We start from the raw sequence: 25,575 nt of genomic DNA, 5'->3' as shown, positions 1-25,575 counted from the left end.
GACCCTGGTTTGCTTTGTGTAAACAAGTCTTCAACAGTGTATTCAAGAGATATAGAGGAATCAACAACTATTTGATCAATCCAACTCAAAGATTTACTTCGAAATAGACTTTGCTCAAAATGAACATCAAACTTAATATCTTGCAGAGTGTCTAACCTTTCTGGGAGTGAATGAACACGAGGAATGAAAACTTCACTTGATTGTTCTTCCGCTACATTGATTTTCTCTATAGATTTCTTAGATTTCCAACCAATTTGTTGAGGATCAATGACAATGGCTGGAGGATTCGGAACTGGATTGGATCTGGTGTACTTTCGCGAAGCCAGTATGCTCAGTTTTGAAATTTTATATGTTGCTTTACAACTTTCCAATTCAGCCTAGTAAATTCTAAAACTCATCATCCATAAGATTAAGAATTCAAATGAAATATACAACCAGGGTGATTAATCTTTTGATTCCCCAGTATGGTTTCCACTATGTTATCACCTAGATTGAACTTCAGGCTGAAGGAACGCAATGCCAAGGTAACCACAAACCATGCTTAGCCAAGTAGCTAGCCCTACTAGGACAGGAGAGGGCTCTCTCCGTAAGGATCTCAGCCAAGATGACTAGATTAGGAAAAGGATATTAGGCTAGGTATAGTAGCACAAGGTTTGATTCTATTTTGAAGGGGTTTTGCTGGATTAGGAGGATTTGGACAGTTAGGGTTAGGGAATTAGGTCAAAATTGCAGGGTGTTCAATGGGGCAAGGTAGGAATAAGGTTTAACACTCTCGGGATTGATGGGTGATGTGTTTCAAGACTAGTGAGAATCTAGGAAGAGCATGTGATTACCATGGATCCTTCCTAGACTATAGAAAACATATAATGGTGAATATTTCCCCAAAGCAGAGCAGTGATGTAATGAATTATGCCTATCAATTTCAAAACATTCACTTAGAAGAAATGAAATGAGTAATGAATTACACAAAAAATATTAACATATGAACACAAGAGAAGAAACTAAACTAAACTCCATACCACATGGATCCCAAAGAAATAGCTGCAATTTTTATCAATCTCTTGCTAAACTACTACAAAATGATGTACAATCAAGGCATAAGTATCCAGCTGAGTCCAAACCTTTACAATGAGAAAGAAGAAGAATATATAGGCATTGTTTCAACCTCCTCCCATCCTTAGGGGTCGAATCTCTAACAAGAGGAACTAATCTAACCAACACTGAACAAGAAACACGAATATAGGCATCTTAACAACTTGCCTCTAAATGTGAAAAACTGATTCATTTGAGCTCAAATTGACTTTTAATATAACGAATCTACCCTCTACTACTAATAATCCAAGTCATCATTTACAATAGTAAAACATCCTCCATGAGAGAAAATCCATGAACACAGTCAAAACACAGAAAAATAGCCATCCTGTGCAAAATTTGCTCAACATGCAGTGCCACTGGCCCAACGCGCAGTGCCAATTTTAGGTCCTTTTTGGAGGCCTTCCCGACATCCCAATTGATCTTATGATAGCTCATGGGAAAGGTATTCAAGTCTACTTTCCAAAACACCTAGAATTTATTCATTTGAAGCTCATGTGACACCTCAAACGTTGATTCTCCCAAGACTGCTTCTGTGTGTCCAAAAAGTGGCAGAAAGGTCATTTTTAGTGTATTTTTTGACTTTTTGGTGGACCAGTTCTGCCCCAAAAACTTAGAAAATCCATGGGGTGCATGTACTCATCGATATAAATCCAAAAGTGCAATCCATTTGTGCATTCAGTTCCCTTAGGAAAAGAGCAGCACCAGTGGCGCTGCGCGTTGAGCTAGATTTTCTGTATGTGCAATTTCCAAAATTTGCAAAAAACAAAATCTTCTCCAAACCTAACCAAAATTGGTGAGCAGCACCATAATCAAGCATCTTGATGAGCCAAGGAAGCTTTAGTAAGAAACCTAAGCCTATCCTCCTCTTTTTTTCCCTTTAGAGCATGCCATAAGCTAGCTTTCATCCTTTTGACCCTCATGTTGCAAATTTTGTTTCGGGTCCTGTAATGGTAGCCCATGTGCCTAATCATCTAGTTGTCCCTATTGGCCTTCTATAAGAACTTCTCTAGGTGAAAATTGACTCTCTCAAGCCAAGTCTCTCTATCATCCTCAATTTCCTTCTCAATAGGAGTCAAAGTGACCCGTGCCTCCTTGTTACCTTGTCGTTTTACCCTGAGAAGTTCTAACTCCATGAGGACCTACTTGTCACTCAACTGCTTGTTCTCTTGTTCCAAATATGTGATGACATACTTGTCTGTCTCCAAATTTTCCATCAATGCCTGGAATTGAGCCTCCTTTTCCTGTATGATGATGTCCTTTATTGTTTCTTCATCCTGAGCCTCTAAGTCAATTATTTCCATGCCATGATGAGTATAATGCTGATCCGACTCATAATGCTCTATCAAATCAAAGTCTCTCTCTTTCTCCTCATCATAAAAACTTTCCTTCGACATGTTTTCTTTCCCTTTGTGTAGCTTCTGCACCCGTACCTGCTGTGTTGATGAAGAAGGCAAAGCCCCTTCCACATCCTGTGGAGCTAGTATTTTCCTATTAGTTGATGAAGAAGGAAAGGTCCCTTCCACATCCTGTGGAGCAAACACTTGCCTTTCAGCTTCAAAAAATCTCCTTGTGCCCCTCTAATATGTCATGTAAGTCTCAAGCACCTCGGTAGCTTTAGTCTCTTTGGCCTTATCATCTGTTTTCACCTGAGCATGGCTAGAATGTCCTCCTGATTCTTGGGACACTAGTGGAGGAATTTGAGGACCCTTGAAGATGTCATGAGCAATAAATGTCTCCCAAGAGATGTTGAGGAGGCTAATATGATGAAGCACAATCATCTTGATCAAGGAATAATGATAGAGACTTCTCATCTGCTAAGGGTGTGGCTTTTTCTGCACAAAATGGGCCATCTTCTCAATATTCCTCAACAAGAAATAAGGGAGGTTTAACATCCTCACCCTAGTAAAATTCATGAGAAGCCGGATGTGATATGTGTACAGTCTGAAAAATTTTCCCTCACAAGTGAAATATTTCATGACGATTTTCATCATTGGGGCATACTTGTCTTCAAGGAATTTGAAAGGAAAAATCCTTTTCACCTCATTTCTGTACCTGGGTTTGATGTAAGGCTCATAATAGCATTCATCCAGGTCCTGTGCCTTGTACCACTTCTCCTCTAGATTCGGAATCTTGGTTGCATCTGCAATAATGGAAGGTGAAACTGCAAATGTGACCCCAACAAGAGTCACCTTGTTGTCGTGAAGATGGGCTACAAAAATCCTGGTGAGATCTAGATGGTGTTGAAATCCCTCTACCTGGTCATAGAACTCATAGCACCCTAGATGTCTGAAACAAGTGACAACCAACTGAGAGGGTTGCAATTCACTGAGGTTTAATGGATCTTCCCTAATAATCCTACCTCCCTTGTGTGGTTTTCTCTGATGTTTAGGTCTATCTTTCGAATTGTCACTGCCTGTGTTTTCCTCCTCCTCATAGTAGCTGTCTTCTTTGTCCATGTTTGCAAAGTTTGAGGTTGTACACTCCAAGAAAAGGGATGAACAGAATGATTAAGAGTGATTTAGGAGTGAGGGAATGGGAGATGACCTTGTGAGGTATTTTTGTAGGCTAGAAAATGAATGGAAGGGTATGAATTTTGAAAATGAGGGAGAGGGGTCTGAGCCCTTTTTTGAAATATAACTTGTGGGATGAAGGATGAGGGGGTAAAGAATGTTATGGAGTGATGTAGGGAAGGGGTTTATGGTTTTGGTGATAGGTGGTGGGAAAAATAGAGGGGATTAGGGTTTCTAGAATGTCATTGAGGGAGAAACTAGGGTTTCACATTTGTCATGGTAAATTCCTTCAAACACTTCAATTGCAACTTCAATGATGAGGTAGAGAGAGTGCACTTACTTGTTTGAGAGATGAGAGGGTTCTTTGGAAGTCTTTATGAAGTTTGGAGGCTTTCTGGTATTTGTTGCTCAACGCGAAGTGCCAACTATGGATGCGTAGCACCACTTCTCAACAGACAGTGCAATGTAATTTTGCACTGCTGAAACCTACCTATGTGTAGCGCCCAGCTCAGACACACAACGCCAAACTGCAGAAGCACAGCGACACTTCACCACTACTCCAAATGCGTAGTGCCACCTCCACTACCTGAAACATGTAGCGCCAAACTACAAAAGCGTAGAGACACTTCACCACTGCTCCAAATGCACAGTGCCAACCTCCAGAAGTGCAGCGCCACTTCTCCTTGACCCAAAACTCACTCAACCTCTCCTCTTTTCCTCACTTTTTCACTTATTTGGGAAATTAGAATGATGAAGTTGAAAACGAAATGTGACACCGTATATAGGAGTAGATTTTGATTTTTCACTAGAAAATCCCACTTTCTAATGTTTCTTGACCTTTTTCAAATCTCTATTTTTAATGCCTTTCCTTCTTTGTTTCTTTTCAGGTGGATGATGCTCAACCTGAACTGATTTTTGCAGTGTTTCTTTGTCTTGTAGTAAGGAGAGATGCATCGGTGCAACCGGGATCATTTATTACATAAATTGACTTAAAATTACATAAGAAATACAAATTAACTCAAAATACTCTGTTTTCACCTCAAAAACCTATTTTTTGAGGTGAAAATTACATTAGTTAAAAAGATAATTATATAGTTACTATGACTTACTAGCCATCATGCTTGACTTATTTATCATCCTCGTACCCTTGTTTCCCTTTATTTACACTTTTAAATCATGCTCTTGACCTTGGAAATGAAACCCTAAGACCTAATGAAACATGCCCTATGACCTAATGAAAGCGTGATTGCAAATTGACCATGAAACCATAATTGAAGACAACCTGAAGAAGGGTCAACAAGTATACTCTATGAGGGAGAAATTAGATTTTTTGAAGAGAAGACAACCATCAATGGATCAGTTTGACATGACCTAATGAAATGATGTAAAAATTTCAGTATAGGACCCCTAAAATGAAAATGCAAAGAGAAAATTTGATCCTTGATGGAAATATGCAGATAGTGATACTAACAGGAAGGAAGCCTTTTTGTCTTTTTAATTTGAATATAACACCTTAAGGATGGCAGCACAACTAGATCTAGATATCACCAGGGCACAACAAGAAATATTGCTCTAATTAAATGGGTTAGATGAATTTAGGATGCAGGCCCTCCTGCACAGACAAGTGACTCAAGTTCAAAGGAAAATTTGGCATGAAAAGAATACAAAAGATAAACAACTTCAAGAAGGTGATTGGGCTTTGTTGTATGATTCTTGGTACAAATATTTTAAATTCAATTTAAGAACTAGATGGTTAGGGCCTTGTGTAATAGAAAAGTGTCATGATAATGGTGTTGTGTAGATAAGAACCATTGATTCAGAGGTTATCCCTTTGCTTGTCAATGGGTATAGATTAAAGATCTACAAGAAGTCCTTGTCAAATCAAGAATTCATTAATAGCATCAACAAGACAGTGATGGTGGTGGAGCAAGTCTCAACTTCCACCCCACTAAGTCCCTGAAGAAGAAGGAGAAGAAAAAAAAGAGACTTAGGTGAAAACCTCCGTGAGGCACCTGAGTCTCGCTATTGGGTTGAAAACCTCTTGAGGCGACCCAAGGGTGTTTAAAAATAAAAAGATCTTTAGGTGAAAAACTCTTTTGAGGCACCCAGGGTAGGAAACTAGGATGAAAACCTCCTTGGAGGCAGACTAGTTGTTTTACAAAATAAAAAAAAAGAGAAAAAAGAGAAAAGATACAAAAGATGGAAATTTTGTTTTGCAGGTCAGCAAGAGGAGGATAAGCACAACATGAGAAGGATAACAGGACCTACAAGAGCCATGTTTTAATCCACCCATCTCATATCTTCCACTATTCACCTAGTCTTCCATTTATAAACCCCTCCAGCTCATCTCACTCAAACTCTGTGTTTTCTACAAGATTCCCTGTAATCCTACAAGAGTTTCCTGTAGGAATGATAGTGACCTTGAAAACCACAAGAAGGAAAGTTCGAGAGAAAGGTGATGACACAAGCCTATGTTTGGGTGAAAATACATTTACTCCACCACACCATAGCCATTCCTTTCATCACCATGTCACCCCTGCATCCATCAAAGAAATCAATTAAAAAAAATACAGATTACAAAAAGAAAAAAAGGAAGAAAAAAAACAACAGAAGAGAGAGAGAAGAGGGAAAGAGGAACCATATCCAGAGGCAACTTCTCTCACCTACCATTCTCTACCACCCTTCTTCAGTCATTTCAACATCTCGTATGCTTCAGAGTTGAGAAAAAAATATGAAAGTTTAAGGGAGAGGCAACTACAGGACATCCTGTAGGAAATCCTATAGCGGCCTATCCCACAAAGGAAACCACAGAGATTGTATCCATCTTCAGAACTGGGACTACAAGGATGAAGAAGATCCTACAGAGCTTAGCAGCAGCAAGAAGGTCACCAGCAACAAGGTCTAGCACCTACACATCAAAAGGAACAAGCATCAAAAGAGGCAAATACACAGAAAAATATGCAGATTGAAAAGCACAACAAAGAGGCACCACTCTCCATCATGCATCATCAACGAAGCACCTTACCCACATGTATGTCATCTTATTCATTCTCTCTCATTATTACGATATGATCAAAGCTGTAGGATTATGTGAGAGTTGGCTTTATAAGTAATGGTGGTTAGTTAACTTGGCCACCTTTGGTAGTTGACGAGAAGAAAAGAGTTAGACCACTCCACACATGGAAAAAGTAAAATCAAAAGAAAAAGGGAATAAAACCAAAAATGGTTTAGATATAGAGGATATGAGTGGGAGATAATTACGAGGTAAGGTGGAATGATGGACTAATAGTGGGACCAATGGTCCAAAAAGAGGTTCTCGTACTTAGACAGCCATCACACCACCCCACATGATCATCCATATATGGAAATAAAACACTAATTCCCATACAAAGAGAACAAAATGAACTTCCAGAATTCATCAAACAAAGAGGTTACTCTTGGCCTTCCTGAAATAACACCTACATGACATAGTCAACATCTACAGCATAGGAAACCTATAGGAAGCCTACAAGATATAGGGGAATCAATCTACAGGGCTATCAGTGGATTGTAAGGGAGGTAAAATCAAATTTATCCTCCCAAGAACGTGGAAAACTGAGGTAGGAGCCATAGCCCCCCATATTCTCCATTTGAAAAGAAAAAGAAAATACTCAATTTGGTTAGGAATTTGCGGTGCATTTCAAGATAGAAGAATTGTATTGCATGTTAAAATAAAAAAAACTTCCTCACCTACCAAAATTATTCAACTATATCCACACAAGTCTTTACAATTACCAAGGAAAGATGAAAAGAGGTTTCAATAAGAGAGAATCCACAAACACAACAAGGATTCAACACCATCCTCCTGTGGTGAAAATTTTCACAAGGCATCAATGGATGGGGTTCTTTGAGAGGAGGAGAGGATACAATGATGATGTGGCAAGAGAATTTCCCTCTCACTCATACCCCCCACTAGACCATTGCCACTTCTGTTGTGAAGGGTTTATCAGAAGCAATTACCCCTGAGGTTATATGAAGAATCACTACACTCCCCCTTGGGTTACCATGGAGAAAAGATGACAAGGGAAACGACACCCTTGCAAAGAAAAGTCTCTTTTTGGAAGGAGAGGGGTTAAAAGGGAGAGAATTCCATACCCTTGGACTGAAGTCAGTTACCACCTCATCAAATATATTTCATGTGAAGGGAGATACAGTGTAGTGTGTGGATACCACTTCAGACTCCTCCAAGAATTGAGATTTATAGAGAACACACCTCCTCATAATAGATTGAGTATACCCTACCTTCTTCTAAAATCCATGATAGACATGAGAATCAAAGTACAGGAGGGAAAACAATAGTAGCTAGCTCGTCATGGTTTGATCAAACTCATCCTTGATGATGCTCTACAAAACTTAAGACTCCCTAATGCATGGACAACTTTTACAGATATGCAGGCAGAAGGAGAAATTCAAGCTATTGAATATGACAAAAGCCATATTGCTATTGAAGGAGAAGAAGAAACATAGGAAGACATTGAACAAGAAACAAAGGAGGAAAATGAGGAAGAGACACAGGAGGAAACAAAAGAAGAAATAGATGAGCAGAGTGAAGAAATAGAGGAAGGAGAAGACAAAGAAGAGGAAGAGAAAGAAAATGGAAAAGAGGAAATAGTACAGAAGGATGAATAGACATCTACAACTCAAGACAAAGAGGAATAAGAATCACCAAGGGTATCCCTAGAGCCTACAGAGAAAGAGGCATCCGTTTCTCTTCCTACCCTAAGTACACCTATCAAATCAAAGGGGAAGAGGCAAAGAGAAACCCCACTGTACTTCAAGACAAGAAAGAGTACTAGGATTAGACAAGGAAGACCTCAAACCCTCACTAAAACTCCAATTGTCACTGAAGATTCACCAAAGCAACAAGAGAAGGAAGCCCCTCTAAAGAAAAATGAAGGAGAAGGATCATCAAAAGAAGCTTCTCCCAAGTCTCCAGTTACCTATGTTAGGAGGCCTATCACAAGGTCAGCCTCATGAAAGGGAAAAGGTCTCATATAGGAGACACATATAGACCTAAAGGAGGTAGAGGGCATCCTAAATGAAACTTTTTCAAACCTACAGGAAACACAGAAAAGAGACTAGGAAGGTATCACTCAATAAGAAACAAAGGAAGAAGACCAAGAACTGAGAGAACCTAGTCCACAGCGAGACCTCGGCTCCTACTATAGGTTTATTGAATGAGGTCGGGTGATACCACATAACTTTTCCATTCCAATATTCTTTGAACTTGAAAAAGAGAGGGAAAGGACACACAGGTGGATGAAAATTTCCAAATCAAAAGGGGTAGAAGATTTAGGCCACATGGAGGAGAAATTGTAGGAGATGGGCAGAGAACTAAGCAACATAAGAGACAGAGAAGCAATGATGAAATATCAGCTATATGTTGAGAAAACATGGCTAAGGAAGAAGCTATAGGAAAGGGAAAGCCAATTGGAAACTATGGCCAGTTTGTCCATGGAGGCAATCTAGTGCAGAATGCCAGCAAAGTCTTATGCCTTGTACCTCAAGGAACAATGGCTACAATTCCAAGTAAAGACCCTAGCACAAAGAGAAACTATGTCCTTCCAAGACTATAAATAGTTCATTTATCTCTGTGATCAAATCACCTTGGAAGATAGAGAAAAAATATCTGAGTTTTACCTACACAATTTGGCCTTGATAGATTTAAATGTGTGGGACCCAAATCCCAAGCTAGGGGACTTGCAATGGATGGCCTTAGCATCATGGATGAATCATGAGGAGGCAAGAGCTACAGAGATGAAAAATTTAATGGAAAAAGAAGAGACATAACCCCTTATGATTAGAGTAAAACAATATAACCTAATGGCTGTCATCAACACCCACAACCTCATTGCAAATGACCCCAACCTTTCACTAAGGTACCTTGCTGTACAAGAACAAACAGTCACACACTTTGAAGAGATGTTCATATTACTAGGAGATGATATCCAGAAATCTTGCCAAAGGAGATGGAATACCTTGCCTTACAGCCTAAAAATCAAAGAATATCATTCTCCTGACAGAATGAGAGAGGCACTAAATAGAACCCCAATGTATAAGCAGGAACTACAAAAACTCAAAGTCAATTGGATTGGCTTGAGGCTCAGTCCACCATTGCTTTTAGGAATGTTGGAAGGAAGAAAAGAAGAAGAAGAAAGAAAAGAGAGGGAAGAGATAGAGAGGAGGGAAAGATTTTATTCATAGGAAGAAGAGACTACAATAGAATCATGGGATGTCAGGGAAGCCACCAGAGCAATGAAGGACATGGACATAGATTGAGTTGCTCAAGTGATGAGAAACACTTTCTGTACAGGGTGATGATGGGGCTCATCATTGGGTAAAATATATGGACCTTAGTACACCTCCAAGCTTACTAAAATCATCTCTTCTCATAATTCCTTACATGTTTTAATTATATTTTGCTTCATGAGATGATAAAAGTAAGATGTTATGTCTAGTGGTCTAATATTCATTGCTTGCAGGTTTTTGGGAGAAAATTATGGCAAATTATGTCTAATTAAGGTGCAGGAACTCGAATGAGACAAGAAGGAGAGATTATAGGAGATGGATCTTCCTCATTAAATCCTCACTCATTCGAATATCCCTCAATCAAATCACACCAACTTGGAGTTGCAGGCAGCCGAGTCATGAGGATCATTGGCAATCGAGCTAGTGATAGTTAAGAACTAGTTTATCTTGATATTGGGAGCCAAGACTCCCTAGATTTAAGGAATTTGTTGGAAAATTCAGTTTTATAAATAAGGAGGCTTAGTGCATCATTAGGATTCGTATTTTATGTGCAAGATAACTAACCACTTTCGAGTTGAATATTGTGACAAAACACTATTATGTATTTTTTGATATGTTAATGAAAATGAGCATTCCACTAATCCAGCACTGAGTTGACTCAAACAATTGAAGCTCTTGGGTTAGGGCCCAACCCTAGCATTAGATTTTCCTCTTATTGTACTTTTATGCTTAGGTTATTTCATAGATTACTTGTTGAATTGATTTTGGCATTATTACATTACAAGTATTGGTGCATTTGATTAGTTTTCTTCCATTTGTGCATAGCTTTAACAATAACTTTAGAGAGATAAAGAAATACCAAAAAGGTTGATAATAGGTGGATATTGCCTCATTCTTCCCTTCAGGGACCATGGTTTGAGGAAGAACCCTCATTCAGCCCAAAAAGACAAGATTCTGGTTTCTTATGAAATTTAGGGTTTTTCTGCTAACTAGGTTAGCATCTTTCAATTTTCGAAGATAGGTTGCAATTGTAATTTCTGATATCTTCTGCTTTTTATTAGATTTCATGGTGTTTTCACAATAGGTTGCAAGCATTTCCATGCATGAATTAGGCAAATAAATGATGAAATTCTGCTTTCCTATGTTGATATAAACCTCTCTTGTTTTGAGATGATTTATGGGTAAATGCCAACAATGATGTGTATATTACAGGAGTTTCAATAGTGTAGGAAGACCTCATATCAGAAACCTTAGCCTAACCTTACCCATCAATGATCACCAAAATCCACTAAGTCCATGATCTGAGTTATCATTTCATAAGGACAACTTGCCATGCTTGTTGAGCAAATCCAACCGCCATTCAACTTTGGTTTGAGTTCTAAGGGAGTCCTAACCACTTCCTTGACTTATTCCTTCCCTCACTCACCTTCCCTAAGACCCATACCACTATCCAAATCACTCCTTATGCTTTCGGCTTACTCCTGTAGGTGAATTAAGACATCCTGTAAACATCCTATAGGATGACCTGTAGTGGTCTGTTTTGAGCCCGATTTGTTAGAAATGCATCATGAAAGATAGGAGAAGACCCCTGCTTTCCTCCCAAGCCATATGACCCATCACAAGCATCTCTCTCTACACCTAACCCACCAACCATGCAATCAAGAAGAATTATCATTCATGTTTTCACAAAAAGGACAAAAAGAAAAAGGTTGTTATGCTTATTCATGTGCACAACAGTTAAGTGTTTGATTAGAATAGATTGCATGTTTAGGTTAGTTAGGATTTCACATTTGTTAGCTTAGAATTTTTTTGAAGCAAGGTGTCTTATCAAATAGCTAGGTGAGTTGTGTGTTTTAAGCATCTATTTTAGTCTTTCCTTATTGCAGTAGGTAGCATTTCAATTCTCTCAATGAGGGTAAAATTCTCCTTTCTTAATTGGTAATGAAACTTCTTCTAAATCAATAGAAGGTTGGTTTGAGAAACCCTAGTGATCTATCGCCTAGCTCAACAATGAAAAAAGAGTGGACCCATTGCATCTACTTCTGTATACAACACTATCACCTCCAAGTTTGTACAAACCCCAGGTTGATGAAGTAAAGTTGGTATCCCCAGGAGTTGCAACATTCTTGTTGCAATACTGGTGCTCATCACCTATCACTTACCCATACAAGGGGCTAAATCCCCTTTGAACCCTTCTTATTTTCACACTCCACTTCCACATTTCGCGGAGACTTTACATTCTTTACAAAATTCTACTCAAAAATTGATTAAACTAACCCAAAATCGACCCTATGGACCCTATCCCAACAATATGATTGTAAAATTATTCAAATTTATAATGATTTTATATATATTCTATATATACTGGTTGCAATATTTAAGGTAAAATAATTTTATATTATAAATTTTGGGCGATTCAATTTTAGAAAAAAATGGGAGTTGGCGAATATTGTTTTTGGAAAAATCATGGAAAATGTTGGAAATAATACTGAGAGGGGGGGGTGAATCAGTATTATCTAGCAATTTAATAAATCTTCCTTATTTGATCTTTGAATTATTTTTGCATGTTAGTACCATAAAATAATGAGCATGAACAAAGAAAACAGATAGTCACACCAAAGAACACAAGATGTAAGGTGGAAACCCAATGTGGGTGAAAACCACCTGCTGCAATATGTCTCTATCTTCTTTCAAATTAGAAACTTCTTTTACAATGATTTTGTACTGGTGCAGTCCTTTACCAGTACGCAGGCTGCAACCTGCAGAGAGCTACAACTCTCTCTCTCTCTCGTTTTCCAGTCTACTCCTGGAAGGGAGCTACAACCCCCTACTTCTTTTCATAAAGCATCAGATGATCAACAAGTACATAACAGTTACAGTCCACTACAGATATCAGATCAGCAATAACAGAACTAACCCAGAACACTTTATCAACAGAGAAATTCAATCAACAGAACATCTTAAGACAGAGACGCAGTTTTTTCTTCTGTGGTCTGCGACCAGACACAGTTAACCTTCTGCTACCCTGCGTCCACGCGCAGATATCCTTCTGTTGCGCTGCGTGCCCACGCACTGTTCCTTTAACTGCTCAGCGTTCTGTTGCTTCAGGGGCACATCCAGAAACACTATCGCGCCGCGTCTTTTTGCTACAGGGACGCACCCAAAAACACTATCGCGCCGCGTCCTTTTGCTTCAGAGACGCACCTGAACCTTGATCGCTCTGCGTCCCCACGCAGATCTCTAGTCACTCAGCGGCGTCCCAGACGCACCTGAACTTCGTCTGCCCTGCGTCCCCACGCAGATCTCCAGATTCTGCACTGCGTCCCGGCGCGCTTTCCTTTCACTGTACCTGCGTCCCTTCGGGTATGAATGATTTCAAGACTTTAAGTGTAACCCAAACAGTCAGATCTACAGATCTGATCTTGCGCCAAAGAGATCACAGTCCTTCAGTAGATTCGCCTTTTAGATCTAGACCAGATCTCACCCAATAAGATATTCAACCAAAGACATGCAAAATCCAAATGATCCAAATGATCTCCTTTGCTTTATATAGGCAAGCTCCTCCTCAAAACATGGAACAATACCACGATCCGACACCATAATAACACAATACCGTCGGCTAGATACCAAGAGTAAAACACAAGAAACCCCCACGTGAGCTTTTCTCTGCCTTGAAATGTGTGCACTGGGTGGACGCACCTCCTGAATGGTTGGCCTGCGACTCTGGACGCGGTCCCTGCATGGTGTACCTGTGGGTACGCACCTTTTGAACTGATATCCTGCGTCTTTCTTAATTTTTCATAAATGGAGAGCCTTGTCATGGGAGTTGCCATCAAGTACAACATTTGTAACATATAGCCATACCAGAAACATAATGCCAACAATCTCCCCCTTTGGACTTGATGGCAACCTCACAAACTTCAGCTTCATTCTCCCCCTTTAACATCAAGGGCAAAGGGGTATGCTCCCCCTAAGATCATGCTCCCCCTGAAAATGAACCAGATCTGCAGCAAAGAACTATAATCCACCATGAAAGAGATAGAGACATATTGCAGCTATTTCCAAGATCTCCTTCTGACCATCCTCCATAATGCCAACAATGCATTATATGCTCCCCGTGAACCTGTACCATCAATCAGAAAGGTTCAACAATAAGATGATGCATCAACAACCCCCAGCTTTTGCCTGAGGTACTCAAAAGTGTCCCTGGGCAATGGTTTGGTGAGAATATCAGCAACTTGTTCCTTAGAAGGAACATACTCCAACTTGACCTTCTGTTCAAGCACTTGTTCCCGGAGAAAATGATACTTGATTGGTATGTGCTTGGTTTTTGAATGCATAACCGGATTCTTTGAGATGCTGATTGCACTTGTGTTATCACATAAGATAGGGATAGGTGGTGTACAAGTGATTTGAAAATCCTGCAAAGTCTGCATCATCCAAAGAAGTTGGGTGCAACAAGATGCAGCAGCAACATATTCCGCTTCAGCTGTAGACAAGGCAATCGAACTTTGTTTCTTGCTGAACCAAGATACCAGTCTGGAACCCATAAAGAACGCACCACCACTTGTGCTTTTCCTGTCATCCACGCTTCTGGCCCAATCTGCATCTGTATAAGCATGAAGAGTAAGATCTGTATCTCTAGGATACCATAAGCCATAATTTTGAGTCCCTTGAAGATATTTGAAAATTCTCTTTACTGCCTGAAGATGAGTCTCCTTCGGATTTGCCTGAAATCTTCCAACTATTCCAACTGCATGCATGATGTCCGGTCGGGTACCTGTCAAATATAGTAAACTTCCAATCATAGATCTGTAGGTTGGTTGATGTACTGCTGCAGATTCATCATTTGCACTGAGACTACATCCTGTGACCATGGGTGTACATACTGGTTTTGCATCTTCCATGCCATATTTCTTCAAAATCTGTTTGAGATACTTGGTTTGAGATAAAAAGATTCCTCCTTCTTTTTGTTGGATTTGCAAACCAAGGAAATATGTCAGTTCTCCTAGCAAGGACATTTCAAATTCTTTCTGCATGACCGAGGCAAAGCTTTGACTCATAGCTTCTTCATTGCTGCCAAAAATAATGTCATCTACATACACAACAAGTATTAGCAATTTGTCATTTTCAACTTTTATATACAGATTGCTATCTGCTGAACCTTTTGAAAAACCTTGTTGATGAAGATATTTGTCCAACCGGTAGTACCAAGCCCTTGGAGCTTGTTTGAGACCATAGAGAGCATTTTTCAATCTGCATACAAGATTTGGATCATTTCCAAGAATGAATCCATCTGGCTGTTCAATGTACACTTCTTCTTCCAAGTCTCCATTCAGAAAGGCTGATTTCACGTCCATTTGAAATACTTTGAAGTTTTGAAAACTTGAGAGAGCAAGGAACATTTGGATGGCCTCAAGTCTTGCAACAGGAGCAAAAGTTTCTTCAAAGTCTATTCCTTCTTGCTGCGCATACCCTTTACAAACAAGTCTGGCTTTGTTTCTAATTACTTCTCCATTTTCATTCAATTTATTTTTGAAGACCCATTTTGTTCCGATAACATTCTTATCCTTTGGTCTAGGAACCAGCTCCCAAGTGTTGTTCTTTTCGATTTGCTCAAGTTCTTCATCCATTGCTTTCACCCAACATTCATCTTTGCATGCTTCTTTCACATTTTGTGGTTCAGTAGAGGAGAGTAATGCCAAATAGCTTGAGGCTTCTGCAACTGTTCTTCTTGTTTGTACACCTGATTCTTTCTGCCCCACAATCTGAGATTCTGGATGATTCTTCTGAACATATCTGGATGGAGTCTTTTCTTCTATTCTTGTTTGCTCCTCTGGCTCTTCTTGAGGTTCTTCTTGAGGTTCTTCTTCTTCATCATTCTGTCTTTGAGGGTAGCCTTCATCTTCTTCGATGTCTTCATGATGGACTTGCCTAGGAATGTATCCCTTCTCATCAACCACTACATCAATGCTGTCAACAATTCTGCCAAGTCTTTTATTGTAGCACTTGTATGCTTTGCTATATGGAGAGTAACCAAGAAGAATGCCTTCATCTGCTCTAGGTTCAAGTTTAGTGCTTTACCGAAGGAGTCCTGCCACTCCAAAGCTCATGAGGAGTTTGAGTGCTGTTCACCCGGACATTTGTTTTGTTGAGAATAACAACCGCAGCATGTGCAGCTTCACCCCAGAAAGTTGCGGGAGTTCCTGATTCATCAAGCATAGCATGAGCCATTTGTTGGATTGTTCTGTTCATTCTTTCAACAACTCCATTTTGCTGAGGAGTTCTAGCTGTAGAGAATTCTCTCCTTATCCCATGTTCATCACAGAAATCGAAAAATTCATTTGAAGTAAATTCCCCACCTCTGTCGGATCTGAGGCACTTAATTTTGTGACCTGATTCGTTTTCAACCAAGGCTTTGAAGGATTTGAATTTTTCGAATGCTTCATCTTTGTGCTTCATAACTCCTAACCAGACAAACCTGGAGAAATCGTCAATAAATAATATCAAGTATTCCTCTCCTCTAGGTGTTCTTTTCCTGAATGGACCACATGTATCTGTATGTACTAGCTCAAGAGGCATGCTAGCTGATCCTTCTTTCTCTGGAAAGTTAGTTCTGGTTTGTTTTCCAAACTGACATGATCTGCATATGGTGTTGTCAGGAATTTTGATATCTGGAAGATCGCGAACTGCCTGATATTTGCATGCTTTCCTTATTTGTGAGAAGCTTAGATGTCCCAACCTTCGATGCCATAACCAGTGCTCTTCATCCTTGCTCAGATAGCATTGTTGTTGTCCTTCTTCAAATATGTACAGATTATTTGGAGTTCTTTTGCCTTTGAGTACTGTTTTACCTGTATCAAGATCACGAACAAGACATCCATTCGATCTGAAAATAACCTCGGTTCTTTGATCACACATCTGGCTGACACTTAGAAGATTATGCTTCAATCCATCAACATACAAAACATTTCCAGCTTTGACCTTTTCTTTTAACTGAGCAATGCCTTTTCCTTTTATAGTTGCAGGAGTATCATTTCCAAAAGAGACTTTCTTTCCCTTTTCTAGAGCAGAATAAGATTCAAGTTTTTCTTTATCACCTGTCATATGCTTCGAACATCCACTGTCAATGTACCATAGATTTTCCTGTCCCTCTGCATAAAATGCTATTCCACATCTTTCTGTTTGAGGTTCCTTTATTCTCCATGTTTTGGTGCTTGAGGCTTGCTCCTTTTTCTGCTGAAACCTGCTCCTGCATTCAGATTCTTCATGACCAAAGTTATTGCAAATAGAACATTCGACTTCATTTTCAAGAACCGAAAAGTTGTTATAGGTCCTTTTTGTAATCCCTGTCATACTTCTTTGTTTTTGAGCTTCCCTAGTCATGATTGTTTTATATGCAACACATTGAGCTGCTTTGTGACCAAAGTTATGACAAGAAAAGCATTGTCCATTGAAGAAACTTTTGCGGTTATCGAATCTACCAGCCAACTGATTGTAATTTCTATTTTCATCTATTCTTGGACCAAATTGAGAAGATTTTCCCTGTGGCTGGTTCACCCTTAAGATGGATTGCCCTTGATAGTTTCTGTTTGTAATTCGTCCCTGCTTTACCTGATGATCTTCATTGTTTTTTTGCTCATTTCTTCTTGCTGCATCAAGATAACTCTTTGAGGTGGATGCTTGAGAGGTTTCTCCATTGTAGCCTAGACCTGTCTTGTTTAGAGGAGACCGCTGCACATTGATAATCTTATCCAAAGTTTCAGATCCTTTGACAAACTTAAGATTAATAGCTTTTGTTTTCTCAATCTCTTTTCTAAGACCAACAATTTCTCCTTCTAGTTTTTCAAGACTTTTTTCCTTTTCATCAATTTGAAATTGTAGAGTATCAATGATCACATTCTTTTCTTCTATACATCTCTTGAGTCTAGTGATTTCATCATAAAGGTTATCCACATCTATAGCATCCATATAATCATCATCTTCAAATGCCATTAATAACTTATATTCATTACCTCGTTCATCTTCATCACTGTTTGATAGACCATCACTATCTTCATGGGTGTAGTAGCTTTTCTTATTTGCACTTTGTTTCTTGTTCCATCTAGCAGGTTCCTTTCCTTTATCCTTATAAGGACATTTTGCAGCATAATGACCTACTCTTCCACAAGCAAAGCATTTGAAAGGTAGCTTACCTCTGAACCTTCCAGAACCCCTTTGAAGATTTCTGACAAAATTTGATTCTTCTTCCTCTTCTTCTGGAACATGGCTTGCTTCATAGTAATCTTCTTTGCCTGATGCCTTGAAAGCAGCTTCCTTTCTGTCTGATGGACCTCCCTTTCTCATTTCATAAGCAGTTAGAATTCCATGTAGCTGAGACATAGTGAGAATTCGGAGATTTTCCTTTTCTTCTATTGCAGATACTTTAGATTCAAACTTGGGGGATAATGATCTTAGAATCTTTTCAACTACTATAGCCTCTTTTATTTCTTCACCCAAATTTTTCATACAATTAACAATCTCATCTACCCGAAGAAAATAATTAGCCACACTTTCATCATTATACATCTTGAGAGTCTCATACTGAATCCTGAGAGTTTGAAGTTTAGCTCGCTTTACCTGTTCATCTCCTTCATAGCTCATGACCATTTTGTCCCATATCTCTTTTGCTGATTTGAAGTGCATTACCTTCATGAATTCTGTTTGGGATATACTTCCTAATAGAGTACTGACTGCTTTTGCATTTGTTTCATACTTCTTTTTCTTAGCTGGATCTGTAGGAGTAGCTGAAGGAAAAGCATAGCCTGTTTCTACAATGTCCCAAACTTCTGTACCAAGAGATTGAAGATATGCAGTAACTCTTACCTTCCAATAATTGAAGTTTGTCCCATCAAAAACCGGTGGCTTGATTGATGCTTCTCTCTCGTAGTTGCTCATGATGAACGATCTACCTTCAAGCGATCAAGCTTCTCTGAAGGACCTGCTCTGATACCAATTGTTGGAAATAATACTGAGAGGGGGGGTGAATCAGTATTATCTAGCAATTTAATAAATCTTCCTTATTTGATCTTTGAATTATTTTTGCATGTCAGTACCATAAAATAATGAGCATGAACAAAGAAAACAGATAGTCACACCAAAGAACACAAGATGTAAGGTGGAAACCCAATGTGGGTGAAAACCACTTGCTGCAATATGTCTCTATCTTCTTTCAAATTAGAAACTTCTTTTACAATGATTTTGTACTGGTGCAGTCCTTTACTAGTACGCAGGCTGCAACCTGCAGAGAGCTACAACTCTCTCTCTCTCTCGTTTTCCAGTCTACTCCTGGAAGGGAGCTACAACCCCCTACTTCTTTTCATAAAGCATCAGATGATCAACAAGTACATAACAGTTACAGTCCACTACAGATATCAGATCAGCAATAACAGAACTAACCCAGAACACTTTATCAACAGAGAAATTCAATCAACAGAACATCTTAAGACAGAGACGTAGTTTTTTCTTCTGTGGCCTGCGACCAGACGCAGTTAACCTTCTGCTACCTTGCGTCCACACGCAGATATCCTTCTGCTGCGCTGCGTGCCCACGCACTGTTCCTTTAACTGCTCAGCGTTCTGTTGCTTCAGGGACGCATCCAAAAACACTATCGCGCCACGTCTTTTTGCTACAGGGACGCACCCAAAAAAACTATCGCGCCGCGTCCTTTTGCTTCAGAGACGCACCTGAACCTTGATCGCTCTGCGTCCCCACGCAGATCTCTAGTCACTCAGCGGCGTCCCAGACGCACCTAAACTTCGTCTGCCCTGCGTCCCCACGCAGATCTCCAGATTCTGCACTGCGTCCCGGCGCGCTTTCCTTTCACTGTACCTGCGTCCCTTCGGGTATGAATGATTTCAAGACTTTAAGTGTAACCCAAACAGTCAGATCTACAGATCTGATCTTGCGCCAAAGAGATCTCAGTCCTTCAGTAGATTCGCCTTTTAGATGTAGACCAGATCTCACCCAATAAGATATTCAACCAAAGACATGCAAAATCCAAATGATCTCCTTTGCTTTATATAGGCAAGCTCCTCCTCAAAACATGGAACAATACCACGATCCGACACCATAATAACACAATACCGTCGGCTAGATACCAAGAGTAAAACACAAGAAACCCCCACGTGAGCTTTTCTCTGCCTTGAAATGTGTGCACTGGGTGGACGCACCTCCTGAATGGCTGGCCTGCGACTTTGGACGCGGTCCCTGCATGGTGTACCTACGGGTACGCACCTTTTGAACTGATATCCTGCGTCTTTCTTAATTTTTCATAAATGGAGAGCCTTGTCATGGGAGTTGCCATCACGTACAACATTTGTAACATATAGCCATACCAGAAACATAATGCCAACAGAAAATTACCCCACCTGCTAATATTAACCCCTAAAACTTTCTAGTTTGATTAGCCATTGAGCGCATTTGCTGCTTCAAAATATGGCTCCAAAGTCTCTTCATAGCAGATCATCACAACCACCAAGGCATGAAGCCCCATCATCAGGTTGAGCCTTGTTTCACATCAATTCCAACACTTGCATAACCAACCATCTTCATACCATGAAATGTACAACAATCTCTCCCTTTGGCATTGATGGCAACACTGAAGACTGCACCTCAGGCTAGGCATGATTTTCTCTGATGTAAAATTTGCCCCCCCCCCCTCCCTGACATTAATGGCAAATAAAACTTCACTTGCACTCCCCTTGAACCAATGCAACCTACTCTCCCATGAGTTCCTCTTGTTGAGTAGCTGCCACCTCCTACCAATATGAAGTCATTTGGAGGGAGGAGTCACAACTCCTATCTGCTGCCTGAGATACTCAAATGGTTCTCTTGCAAGTGGCTTGGTAAAGATATCTGTCAGTTGCTCTTTAGTGGGCACATACACAAGTTTAACAGTGTTGGTTGCAACTTGTTCCATCAAGAAATGATACTTGATGGGAATATGCTTGGTTTTTGAATGCATGACTAGATTTTTTGAGATGTTGATTGCACTAGTGTTGTCACACATTATTGGAATGGGATTAGAAAAATCTACCTATATATCCTTTAAGGTATGCTTCATTCAAATAATTTGGTTACAATAAGTCACAATAAAAATATATTATGCTTCAGTAGTTGATAGAGAGATGGAGCCATGTTTCTACTAACCCATGATACCAAGAAGTCACCCAAAAACAAGGCTATACCTTAAGAAACTTTCCTATCATCGAGACTTCCAGCCCAATCTACATCAATGCAGGCCTTCAAATTGAGGTCTTCACTCCTAGCATGCCACAACCCATATTTTGTTGTACTTAAAGATATTTGAAAATCCTCTTAACATCCACCATATGAATTTCTCATGGACAGGCCGAGAATATTTCCATAATTCTCACTACCTGCATGATATCTGGCCTTGAAGCTATCAGATATAGTAAGCTTCCTATCATTGATCTATATTCAGTCAGATTTGCTTGTGGCATTATCTCTTCATTGCACAATTTACAACTTGTAATCATGGGTGTGCTAACTTGTTCCAATCCTCCATTCCAAACTTCTTCAAATTTGCCTTGAGGTATTTGGATTGAGATATAAAAACTCCTTGTGGAGACTGTGTAATTTGTAGACCCAAGGAAAAGGATAGCTCACCAATCATGGACATTTCAAACTATATTTTCATGCAGTTTGCAAACCGATGCCCCAACTACTCCACATCGTTTCCAAATATGATGTCACCCACATACACAACCACTATCAAAAGATGATCATTTTCAAATTTTACATAGAGATTGCTATCAATTATCCTTTCCTAAAACTTTGTTGCTGGAGATACTTGTCCAAAATTTCATACTAGGCTCTAGGAACCTGTTTAAAACCATATAGAGCCTTATTTAATTTTCATACAAGCCCTTCATCAAAGGAGAGCAGAAAGCCTTTAGGCTGCTCTATGTAAACCTCCTCTTCTAAGTCTCCGTTGAGAAAGGCAGAATTTACATCTTTCTATTAAAATTTTATGTTCTTATGAATGGAAAGATAAAGTAATATTATTATGGCTTCTAGATGAGATACCGGTGCAAATGTTTCTTCAAAATCTACTCCTTCTATCTGGGCATACCCTTTGCAGACCAACTGAGCATTGTTCCTAATTACTTGACCTTTTTCATTCAGTTTGTTCTTAAAAACCCTCTTGGCTCCAATGAAATTTTTCTCCTTTGGTCTTGGGACAAGCTCCCATGTGTCATTCTTCTCAATTTGGTCTAGCTCTTCATTCATGGATTTCACCCAAAAATTATATTCACTTGCTTGTTAGAGGTTCTTGGGTTCTATTTGTGATAGTAGAGCCAAATTGGCCAGATTTGTACCTCCCATAAGTTTCCTTCTAGTCTGGTATCCCTATATTTGATCTCCAAGGATCTGACTCTTAGGATGTTCCTTCTATACATACCTAGAAGGTTTTTTTGGCCTTGAGGATGTGCTTTCTTCCTCACCTTCAATGTATGAATTTGTTTCATTTAGATTTGTGCCCCTCAACTGTGAACTCTCTTCATTATCTGAGTTCAAATTACTTACAAAGGGTTTAGGTTGTGAGCCTACTTCATCAACCACTATGTCAATGCAATCTTCTATATTCCTTGTCCTCTTGTTGTACATTTGTACCCTTTGATTTGAATAAAATATCCAAGTGGTATTCCTTCATCAGGTGAGTCAACGTTTCCAAGGTTCTTTTGATTCCTTTTAATGAAGCACTTGCTCCCAAACACCTTGAGGTGTTTAACTGATGCAAATCCACCTTTCCATAACTCATATAGAGTTTTGTCACTATCAGTCCTGAGATGTGTTCTGTTTGAGAGGTATACTACTACCTGAGATGCTACTCCCTAGAAGTGTTGAGCCACTCCTACATCATATAACATCGCTCTGGCCATTTAATGGATTGTTTAGTTCTTCCTCTCTAGAATTCCATTTTGTTGAGGGGGTTTTGCCACTAAGAACTGCCTTCTAATACCTTGCTCTTCATAGAATTCCTTAAACTCTTTTGAGGTGAACTCTCCCCCTCTATCTGATCTCAAGAATTTTATCTTCAAATTATTTCACATTCTCTACCTGAGCCTTAAACTTCTTGAAGTGCTCAAATGCTTCTGACTTTTATTTTAAGAGGATAATCTAGGTAGACCTAGTAAAATCAATAATGAACAACAAGAAGTACCTTTCTCCTTTTGATGTTTTTGTTCTAGTTGGGCCACAGATATTTGTTTGGATAAGCTCTAATAGTCTGGATGAGAATAACTCTTTTGATTTGAAATGAGTCCTGGTCTGATGGCCAAACTGACATGACTTGTAGATGGTGTTGTCAGGCCTTGACAATCTAGGAAATCATTTTACTGCACCTATCTCTCTTATCTTTATTAAGCTATCAAAATTCATGTGCTCGAGCTGTTTATTCCATAACTGTGCTTCCCTTGTTTTAATCAAATAACAACTGACCCTTGAATCATCGAACACATAAATTTTATTGTGAGTCATGACTACCTTTCCCACTAGTTTTCCATATTTTATATTGCATATCTCACAATTTAGATCGGAAGGTCACATTGTACCTATTGTCACACATATTACTAACATTAAGTAGATTGTGTTTGAGGCCTTCCACATACAACACATTTTGTGCTTCTGTCTTCTGATCAAGTCTGGCCACTCCTTTTTCCTTGATTCTAGAAGGAGCATTGTTACCAAAGGTGACACTGCCTTCTCTTCCTTTTTATTATAGTGACATAAACTTTATTTCCTCATAATCAGTGATTGTATGAGGTGAGTGGTGATCACAGTGGGAGAAAAGTAGCCTCTAGTCCCTTTCCATTGATGCCAAAGGGGAGAAAATTATTGGAGAAGTTGTGATGGAAAGAAGGAAATTGATGTATAATACAATGCGGTGTGTGGAAGAAGCATGAGGTTTGGCCATCACTTTAATTTTAGGATCGAGTGTTTCCATCAATGCCAAAGGGGGGTATTTTTGGACTATTGGCATTGTCTAGATGGCTAGTGGCCTGGTGAAGGCATCTACACGTGTGTTGGCATTGATGTCAACAATCATGCTAGGGATATGTGTTGGGTAGCTAGATTTTCCTAACTATTGGAAGGATTTTTGGCATTGATGTCAACTAGATAAGCTCATATGCTTTTTGCAGTAGATGTTGGTAGTGATGGCCCAAGAGGAATCTCAAGGTAGTTGTGGGCTTCATGTAGAAAATTGTCATAGTAGAAGGCTTATTGGAGAAGCCATAAAATGATGATTACAACAATGGCTCAGGAGGAAGGATTCCTATTATAGCTACAATATTTAAGTAGAGAATCATCATAACAGTAGGCTTATTGGAAAAGCCATAAAATTATCAATTTTTGTGCTCATCAAGATGGAATCTCAAGGTAACAGCAAGCTTCATGCAAAGCATCACCATGGTGGGTGTGATCTCAGGTGTCTAGAGATTCAAGGAGAAGAAGGTAGGTAGTGACCTTGGAGTCACCTTTTGAGGTATCAAATGGAATCAATGGCTAATCAAAATTCTTTCATTAGAAAATTCTCTAGAAGATCTTTCCAATAGTATGTGGAGGTCTAGAAATGGACTTGCGGTTCGAAATATATAGCCTGGTGGAGTTCAGGGTGATTCAAGCCTTATGTAGTGAGGAATATCAGAGATCAGAGGTCCTGGAAATCGACAATCAGGGGATTCAAGGCTCAATTCACAACGGAATTGAACTGCCGATTGACGATTTTTGATATCACATAACAGAGGTCTCGACAAATTGCAATTGGCGCTCCAAGGTTCTATTGTGAAGTGCAACATCAATATGTGATATATGATTATTGATATTCACATTTTCAATATCGAAGGTTGGTACAATGGTGTATTGACACAAAGTGGTGCATCAGTGATCGACGTTCGACATTTCAAAGTGATGCTAGGATTGAGGCCTCTAGTGTTAAATCACTTGGAGAGCCAAAAACATTTTTACAAAGGAATTTGCTGCAAAACCAAGCATGGCGGGCCTTTTTCTCTCTCCTTTAGGAGGACACGTGGAGGTGTCTGGTTGCCTTCGATAAGGATAGATGGAAAAATCAAAGAAGATTCGATGAGGACACATGTTAGTGTTTGATTGGTTCTAATAATTTTAGGTGGTTGTTGACGTCAGCATGACATCACGATAAAGAGGGATATGTGGCAAGCTGTTTCGAGGTATTGGATGGCCTAATGGGCCATATCTAAGTGACACGTATCACTATTTGGAAGATGCCATGTGGGATGTGATGACATCACTTTAGCAATTGACGATCAACAATCATTGGTGGCTGGCATAGCTGCATCATAAAGAGTTCTTCGATAAATGGCCTCCTGGGGTATAAAGTGTTGGTTTTATGAAACAAATGTGTAAGGGTCCAACAAATGAAATATAGCCCTTGTCAAGGGTATAAATGCCTTAGAACCTTAAGGATGAGCCCTCGGACCTTAAGGATGAGCCCTCAGTCACAACCCTTAGTTCTATGGAGGAAAAAAAAGGATGGGCTTATACATGAGTGGATGAGGACTATTAGAGTTCGTTGTTTTTGTATGGATTTTATGAGTAAAAGTGCCAATATGGAAAATGCTATGATAGTGATCTGTAG

Source organism: Pinus tabuliformis, chromosome 9 (assembly GCF_031772625.1).
Source record: "Pinus tabuliformis cultivar Carrire ecotype Pingquan chromosome 9, CPIR1, whole genome shotgun sequence".
NCBI lineage: Eukaryota > Viridiplantae > Streptophyta > Pinopsida > Pinales > Pinaceae > Pinus > Pinus tabuliformis.
The sequence above is the reverse complement of the archived record's forward strand: the minus strand, read 5'-3'. Positions refer to the sequence as shown.